Consider the following 10,009-nt stretch of genomic DNA (forward strand, 5'->3'; position numbering starts at 1 on the left):
AAAATGACATCGTAGTGCCTAAGGGCTCAGGTAACGACCTTCACGGCTCACCTGTTTTCTGGGTTTGGTCATGTGACATTTGTAAGCACAGTGATGTCATTTTTAGTGGACAGCAAGTGGCAGTACAAGACAAAATGGCTGCCACCTGAGGTGGGTAAAAACAAGTGGATTTTGCTGCTTAATTCACATTACACAAACACAACATTAATCCGAATACAGGATTTAGACTAGTGTGGGCACATAGAACATATTATTAGCGACATTTTTTACTTGACTTGCACTTTAAGTCATTCAAATGGATGGGAAATTTTATATGCAATTGAAATAAATAAATCTTAAGAATTAGCCCTAAACAATGCTGTGTGTATTAGACTTATATTTAAAAAAAAAAAAAAATTCTAAAGTTACTCAGCACTTGAGTATTTTTTTTTTCATACTTACTCAAGTAATTATTTGGAGGACTACTTTGACTTGAGCCATATTCTCTAAAGCAACAGTACACTTACATGATTTCAATTTTTGGTTACACTACCAACATGCGGTCATGACGGCCGTTGACCCAAGTGGGCGAGATGGGCCGTATCAATGACAAGGTGACGAGCTGGCGGGAGGGAGGTTGCGCTTCGGCGGGGGGTGTCGAGGAGCGGGGTTATCATTAGCGGGGCCTGGCGCTGGCCTCTGCTAGTTCCAGTAATTAGCTGACAAAGGGTGGCGCTTGCCTTCCCACTGCTTTTCCCACACTACACTGCAGGCTCAGAATTCCAATCGGCCCCAGACCTGCAATCTCCTCGCTTTTTAGACGGCAAATTACTGACAAGTCCCATTCTTCACAGCACTGTAATTGCTTTTTAGTGTTGTTTTTATTGAGGCCACCGCATACCCCCCTACCTACCCCCTCGCCGCTGCCTCAATAAAGTCAAGCCAGGGAGGCTGCGAAGGGGGGCGAAGGGTTAATATAGATAACATTAGCCCCTAATTGGAAGGTTTTGGTCAGCAGGGGGGAAGGTGGTCGGGGGTTGGGGGGTGGCGGCTGTCTCTGCATTTTTATTTATTTTTTTCTGATTTTTGTCATCTTGTTCCGTGCTGTGAGTTTAAAAATAATTTCCAAGTCGAGCAAAAAGAGATGAGCTTGTCTTTGCCCAGCACATCATGTCATGTGTGTCACTCACTGACACCTATTCTTTGTGGGACATGGTCAGTGTCACAATACAAACCCGCTTGAGCAGAGAAAACGTCTCATTATGGCACTTTGAAAGAGACACCCAACATTCTTGGCTTGCGTCAAGCCGTTTTCCTCCGTATGACACTCCATGTCCACTTCTATGCACGGCCAGGACAAATGTTCCAAACTGTTGCCATTTGCAGAGGCCTCAAATTCAAGGACAAGAAAATAAAGACTTTGGAGATATATTCTTGGATAGGTCCACGGAGGAGTTGACACTAATTACTAGGATGTAAATCCCGCACAGAAACAATTTTACACAAAATCTTTCAAATTGATGTAGCAATAGGTCATTTAGACTACTGGGTAATTTGATAATTATTTATTAAAAAGTCCTTCATTCATACATGCATTACATTGTCGATATATTTTTATTTAAAATTACTGGCATGAACACAAATCTATTTGTAAGTAAGAATACATAAGAGTAATGGGAAATAAATGGGTAATGGGTGCCAAATAAAATATGCCAATGATATTCATTTACAAATATTATAATAAAAATATAAAAGTGTCATTAATTCATACACATCAAAAATAAATAAATATATAAAATTTATTATTTAAATACTGCATAATTTCATTCTATAAAATAATATTTCAACTTCATTAAAAAAATATATTAAAATGGAACTAAATCATTGTGGTATAATAATAAAATTGAATAAAAACAGAAAGAAAAAGTAACTAAATACATTATTTAAAAATATGTAAGATAAATAGAATTGTATCCATTTTAAATGTTTTAATAAATAAGACAAATATTTTCCAAATGATAAAAACTTTAATTTACACTTCCATAATAAAAAATTACAAATTTAAAATTAGCGAAAGGAAAACTAATACATGTTCAGTGCATTACGTTACTCGATGTTTTTTGTTGTTGTTGGTGTTTGTTTTTATTATTTCTTTGCGTTCACATTTTTGAATAATTATGTAAAGTGACACTGCCAATAAGGGTCATAATAGCTTTTGATATTTTTCATTATAGTTACTTTTTGTGATAATACAGGTCTGTTACATGCACATTTTTACACCTGCCTGGGGGACCCCGAGCGTCAATTGACTCAGGTAGCGCACTAATTCGCCCGTGCCCTTCACGTGTCCGTCGTGATGTCAGCGCGACCTCTGACCCTGTTAGGCGCGTCAAGCAGCCGGTCAGAGGCCTTCAATACGGTGCCACGACAAGCCTGCTAATGGGTTAGCACACCAACAGCAGTCATAAATGAGAGGCCGCAGTAGACTACGCAGCCTGGAGGCAGACAGGTGCGCCGTCGAGCCACACACGCACACACAAGCGCAAAGAGGCCGTCTGCCTACATCAAAACAATGACTCGGAAAATTGTAGAATGATTTCCGATAACCGATTAATCGGCCGATTGAAGAATATGTAATGATAAAATTAATTTCGAGTCTTCACTTGTTTTGGGAATCTGGAATACCTGGAGAAAAACCCACACAAGCTTGGGGAGAACACGTATTTTAGATATTTGAACGAAGAACCGGAGAGTGGTTTTGACGTGCTATTGCTAACCATTGCTAACCTCGACTTTTATTCGCAACAGCGCAAGCTTCAGGTCGCGGCAAAACCACCGAGTTTGTGGCTCAGCCCAACTTGGACTTGACCACACAGAAAAGGATTTGCAATCATCAACAGTGAACAGGTTTAACAGAGGAGGGGAAATAACACTTAACGCACCACTCACCGCAGGATAATCACTCAGGAGAAGCATTCACAGCAGTGAATTCCTATTGGTAATCAGCTCTATACAGTCAGGGTTGAACAACTTGTTGAAGATGTCGAGGTCGATTCATTGATATTTTTTCATCCCAGTACAGCGGTCCCAAACCTTTTTTGCGCCACAGACCACTTTCACGTAAAAGACATATTTGGAAAGAGTAGCATAGAAACAAATCTACAGACATTTGACTGCTCCACAAGTCCAGTGACTTAAATGGGAGTTGAACCTGCTCTGTAAATTAGAAAATGAAATACAAGATACCAAAAACACTTGATTAGTAATTAGTCGACGTCAAGCTTCAAATGTCGGTTGAGTAGAATCGTCAACATGCTGACTAATCAGTTCATGCCCTTCTCTATGCCCGCACCAGGAAGATGCCAATTTTTTCCCTTTGTGTGAGCCCATTGTCTCACTCCTGGTTATGAGTTACTCCTTGTGGACATTTTTTCCATTCTGCTTTTTGTTCCGCGACATTTTGGCGTCATCCTGGCAACACTCCTTGCTCTCTCTTCCCATTACTGTAAGCCACCTTTTCCTTGTATTCTCTTTTTGTTGTGGAGGTTTTGTTTGATTTCTCCTTACACCACAGTTTTCCGTTCATTTTTTCCGACCCGTTTGGTGTCGCATTTTATTCTTCAGTTTTTTTCGCATTTGTATTCAGCTGTTTAATTGAGTTTTCGTAATAACGTTTTTTTTTTTCATAATGACAAGGCTGTGCAACTGATCTTAGGTTCCAACCTATCACAAACCGTAACAAATTGCGTCCAAATGTTTTTATTTTTTTCTTACAGTAATGTGTCTTTGCTCCCCATTGTATTCAGAACAATTTAACACTCTTCCACAAGATGGCAGAAGGTACAATTAACCTGTGTATGCACTCGTTGCCATTCACACTAGTGAATTAGTCCAGGAAAAAATCAATTTCTAGCTTATAAATGTGTGAGACACACTACCACGTGCTGCAAAGTGATAGAAATACAGTATCTGTATTACAAATGTGTTTTGCAACAATACTTAACCATATTCATAATTTGATATGTACCTGTGGATGAAATAGTGAAGTTTGTGGTAGAATCTCGAACCGGTTACATTCAAAAGAATGGAAGCGAGCCTTGCCTTTCAATTTATCCCCAGTTTTAGTCTTAATTCTCGCCCATTATCCTCTTTCTGTAGCAACTTGCATCTTCTTTGGCTGACACTCCATCTTTATAAGGATTTCAAAAAGTGATACGTTATAACATATTGTATGATGAGCTTCAGAACACAGTCCAGGCTCGCACAGTTCACATCGCAAGGAGTCCTGATTCTAAATCACCCAATGTCCAGAGTTGGGTGGCCTCTTGTCATTTTTTTGCGATGAACGAGTCTTCATCGTCAAGAATCACACAGTTTGCGACGGCTCTTATTCTGATCGGAAAACAGGACAAATGCTCCACTTAGCCCAATTATTGGTACGTGTGTATCATCTTAATTTGGCGTTGATGACAAAGTGACCATTTAATGGCCCGAGCATTGCAGGGATTAAAAAGAAAATCTCCATGCACGGCAAGTGTGAATCAACTTCACTTCACACGTCATTCAAATAAACACCTTCACTCGCCATTTTGTTTCATCTCGCAAAGACTCTTTGCTCTTTGAAGCAACTTTCCAAAAAGGGTCACACGGCATTTTGTGAATCCCTGCTTTTGAGAACCGGACCATGCAGCTCGCATTCAACCGAGTCACCCTCCACTACTAAATCCAATTCCCTGGCATGGTGCTCGTGTTTACCCTTATCGCATTGCCAGTAAGGCCTACATCCTGCAAGGCAACAATCGGACCTTCCTGACATCAGAGGCTACCATGTCTTTTGGGAAGTAGCGCATCCTGCAAGGGCTTGTCTCAACCATCTGTCACGGATGTCCTACGATGTCGCTCATTGACTCCAATGGCTCTCGTGTTCTTCAGCCAGTTCTACTAAGATGGATTGAAGGGTGACATATGGGACAGGAGTTTAAAAAGAATGTCCAGTTTAAACAGTAATGGGGGGAACAGTCAATATCTTGGCTCAAGGATGAATGATGAATCAGCTTCTTGTGTAAACAAATGGATCAAAACAGATGCAACGTGGACTGTTCTTACAGGACTTTCCGAACCTTGAGTCAGGACCAAAAATATGACCCTTTTAATCTGAAGATTCCCTTTGTACACTGCACAGAGTCAATACACCCTATTTTGGATGCAGCAAAAAAGGCCCAGAACATAACCAAACTCCCATGGTTCAAGATTCGTGATAATCAGCATCACATTTTGCTTCGGAATTCCTTGATAGTCTTGAGATTTTACACCTTGTGGCAGATATAACAAAGCAAGGCCAAAACAGAACGGAGACCAAGCTTTTTTACACCAGGCAGTACATTTCTTCCTGAATGCCTTTATAACTCTTGAGATTTCATTGGAATCTGCAGAGATTCAGGATACTCTGAGGCAGGTGCAGCAAAGCAGGTGTAGAACATAAGACAGAGCGTCCTCCATGTTTCAAGCTTCCTGTCACTGGCCATCACATTTTTCCAGTATGCCTTGATAGTCTCGAGATTTCATTGTACCCTGGTAAGATTCAAGATGTGCCAGATGTAGAAAAGCAACCTCAAAACAGATCCAAGACCAAGCTTTCAGACACAACACATCATCGTTTTCCTTAGAATGTCTTGATAGTCTTGAGATTTCTTTCTATCCTGCACAGATTGAAGGCACCCATTCCTAGAAGTAGCAAATCAGCCCCAGAACACAACTGAGCCATTTCCTTGTTTCACAGTAAGTACAGTGTTCTTTTTGTTGTCTGAAAACATAGACCTGATGGCAAAAAGCTCCAGTTTTGTCTCATCTGTCCAAAGAATATTCTCCCAGAATGTTGTGTCTCATCAATGTGCATTTTGGGGTTGAAAGGAACCAACAATTTTGTGTGCATATGAAAAGCATTGCCCGGACGTAATGGCACACACGAAATCAAATGTGTCCTCATGTAGCCGGGGCGGAGTGTAAAATCGTATGTAAATCCCCTTAGCAACCTTTTCAATCAGCACACAAAGGTGATTGGCAGACGACACCGCCGCACATTGATCCTTTGCCCTCGGCCTGTCTCCCTCTGTGGCGCCCCCTACTGTGAGTGGCGTGGGGTACGGTGCCCGCTGGCTCCGGCTGCCAGCGGCCGGGGGCCAGCGCGGATCCTCTCATGGCGGCCGTAATAATGTTCGGTTTGTTTCCTGCCTCTTTTGGAGCCTTTGGCCCGAGCCGTCATCCTGAACATGAGACGCAGAGGGAGGCATCCCATGCCTGTCCCCCCGAGTTGCGTTACATCTCGGATCGAAACGGTCTGCTTTTGTAGCAATACTGCAGCTAACCAAAATACGTCTTCATTTTTTTTAAATAAAAGGACATAAAGTTCACCTATGATGATGATTATTACAACTGCTGACACCCAACATGATGTGTCCCAATAACAAATAAACTCCTGAACATGTTGGATCGTAGGAATATGGGACACTGCATTCCCATGCCCCTTGCTGAGTGTTTTTTATTCCGACTTAGCGGGGAGCAAGGCCCCTACTGAGTTCCCTCACCCTAGGAAGCCTATTTGACCCCCCAGCACCCCCCCACTTCATTTAGTCATACATTCATATTGATCTGATATGATGTGCAGCAATATTGGGGGATTACTGTCATTGCGCAGGTCTACTGGGTTTGTGGGGCCCCATCTGGAACAAGGTGCTCTCGGGGAAAACATTTTAAGGGGGCTTTAAGGAGACCATGACATTGTGCGTGTGCGTGCAGGAGATTTGTCAAGCCATCAGAATTTGTCTGTTTGCTTTTTTAGACTGGATAGAGTGGGAGTTTTGGGGGGGGGCGTATGTTCACCCCCTACTGTCCTATTTATAGTCCTGTGTCCACACGTCACAACTGTCAGTATGTGCCTAGATATGACGGCGAAAAGGTGCAAAGAACATGTAACGTGGAGCTAGGAAAGGATGGATTTAACTGGACCTCAAGCAGCTTCACTACTAAGGATGGCAGCATGGCGCTAAATCCCGATTTTGGGGGACAGGGTTGAGTAAGTTATTGAAGTATTTTTATTCATATATTCCATTTCAACAAACATGCAGTTCTGTTGTCAGCCTGAAGGTGTTCTTTTCATAGTTCCTGTCTTTTATATTCTTGTTAAAACGTCTATACGCCAGGGCCACATTTGGGTTTTAAAAAGGGACAGATGGGCAAGGTCATCTGTACATGAGGCTAGAAAAATAACATTTTAAATGAGTAAAATATTAATAAAAAAATGTATAAGTTATAATATAATACTAATTCAATAATAAGTCAATCTGTTAATATTTAATTTAACTGAATCAACTAACCATTTATTAAATGAAGATAAACATGTCAAATGTATGCTAAAAAAAATCTAAAGAATGCCATAGGTGGCCCTAGAGCCACACCTTACCCACCACTGGAGTACACAGAGGTTTTTGATAATGTTCAATAATTAAAAAGTTGGATCACAACATTCCAAAGGCCAATTTGCAAATAATGTATGTCATAATGAATGTCTTCGATGGCAGTGGTTCTCAAACTGGGGTTCCCAGACTCCTGCTTGGGGTCCGCAAAATAATTTTCAAAAAGATTTTTTTCATAATATTTTCAAAACATGTATACCTACGTATTGGGCCTGGCGCGCTAATAAAACAAAATGGATAAAATAATTACTCCTCCGGACCTTAGCTTTCGGGCGTTAGAAGCTCCGATGTGATGAAACATCACCGTACAAATTTTATATCGTTGCCTGGATAAATTGTTTTTTTTTTTTTTTTTAAACAAAGGGCATAGTATTAAAGAAATAATGTCCTATTTTTTCAAGAACAAAAGTGATATATATATATATTTTTTTTATAATACTTGGCTAATATAAGGTGTCTTTTTCCAGAATAAAAGGCATACTGTATAACAGGAATAAAGAGGTTTTTTTTTATTTCCTATGAACTATACTATAATCTATGACTTTTCTGCCTCGTTATTCTTTGACATAAAAATACTTAAAAACAGTATGACTTCAACTTGGATGTTAGTAACATAACCAACATTAGTTAACATTTAAAATGGTAACCATTTCTTAACATTATGTACAATATTTACAGTAGATCTGATTAAAAAGTCTGTGTTCCAGAGATGGGAAATCCAGGTCCAGAAATTAAAAACCCTGCCACAGTTTTGCTTTAGCCACAGGTGCTTCTACTCAACCGGCAGGTAAAGAAGCTCGTTTGGATTTCTCATCTCTGCTGTGCACCTATGATGTACGATATTTATTTGTCTGTGCACCTGACAGTATATAGCAGATATACCATCGGCCATATCTAAATTGGGCAAACCAATTGGAATTGTGTCACTTTAGAGGCAATGCAGTGTAAAATAGAACACAGCAGAGCAATGAGTGACACAAGTGTGCGTGTGTTTTAAGTACAGCAGAATGACAGAGTAATCATTCTGATGCAAATGTCACTCTCTAAACTGGTCAACAGAAGCACAAAGTCAGGGCAAAGCTCCCAAAGAGGTGCTGAACCTCTTTTAAAGAACAGGCATGCAACTCAGGATTTTACAAGTTTTTAACATTAAAAAATGCCGAAAATTTTAGAAAGAGTTATTTTTTCTAATCACTATGAAGAGATTTGATTGATGGCTCTTATTGGCTGACCACCACCTGAACCAAAAGGAAAAGCCCATTTGTTTGTTTTGTATTTTGGGGGAGTTGAGAATTCTTTGAATGGGTGTCTTCAGTATGAAATTAAAGGATGAGGCAAAGACCGAGAAAAAGTCAAGAGTGGTTTTGGAAACCGCCATGTGTGTCTTTGTGTGTGTTTTATAGAAGCCAATTTCAAGTTGTTTACCAGCGAGGTCAGCGGTATGTGTTTACAAAAGAACGGAGCTAACATCACCGCTAGCATCGCTCCTCGTCCTCAGTCTTCTTTTATGTAACATACTGAACGTAACGTTTACTACTTAGCGAATCACCTTTGAGCTCAACAAACACTGTTATTAGCAAAAGCTCATTCGTGCCACATCTATTGCTTCAATTCAATATTAGTTTTTAAATGAATGAGATTTTCAGATTATTTTGTTTCTCTTCAGCACTTTCAGAGCTGTGCATCGTCTAACCGTCACATAGTTCCCGTCTGCATATTTAGCCGACCCACTCGGTCCCAGTCTGTCCCTCGTCGAATGTGCACGTCACCCGCTGGCGCCGCACAAGCAAACATGCCGACAAATAAAGAAAAATATCAAATTAAAACAACAGACACACACACACACACACACACACACACAGGGTGGTGATCGGTGAAATAAAAACAATATGGGCCACATGTAATTGCGTCTGTGGGACCAAAAGGTACACAACACTGTTTTATTTATCTATTTGTTTTAATTTGGCTGCGCGGAGCCAAAAAGTCCTTTCTGAACGCCGTTTGGCTGACTCAGACCGACTGGGACCGCGTCGGTCGGCTAAATATCAAGACGGAAACTTCCTGATGGTTAGGCCATGCCCAGCTCTGGTAAATAAATGCTGAGTGAGGAGTTTTCGGTTTCCTTACACGCTGATCCCTCTGTCAAGATCCCTTGTACCTTAATCAAAAAAAATTGTCCTTCAATTTTGCAACTGCTTGTCGCATGCAGTCACAGAATTGCGGTAAGTTTTATCTAGATACAACAGGTGTACTAGTGTTAGCAAAAAAAGTTTTGGAAATTCCGAATTAAAAATGTGTATTCTTATCCTGCTTAACAAGAACAGCGTGCACAGAATATGTGCATAATATATGTAGCGGTGTTAAACCTAAACCGATTTTTAACATCTGAACTCAGACCCCACCCATGACAAGGAAAAATACATGCCTATGTATTGTTACTGTTCTCTCTGTCCACTTTTAAAACCCGGTTGAAGACACATTTCTATTCGCTGGCTTTTGATCCGACCTGAGACCTGAAATGTTCCCCTCTTTTCCGGTGTCTATTGTATATAGTGTTT

General features: G+C 40.5%; 1 long non-coding RNA gene across 1 annotated transcript in view; it reads right to left on the minus strand.

Annotated features, from left to right (window-relative positions):
- Nucleotides 1-10,009, minus strand: part of LOC147141101 (uncharacterized) — a 31,087-nt gene that overhangs the window by 13,661 nt on the left and 7,417 nt on the right. The window lies entirely within an intron of this gene.

This window comes from Filicampus tigris, chromosome 10 (assembly GCF_054856515.1).
Source record: "Filicampus tigris isolate MCC_2025a chromosome 10, RoL_Ftig_1.0, whole genome shotgun sequence".
In the NCBI taxonomy this organism is placed as follows: domain Eukaryota; kingdom Metazoa; phylum Chordata; class Actinopteri; order Syngnathiformes; family Syngnathidae; genus Filicampus; species Filicampus tigris.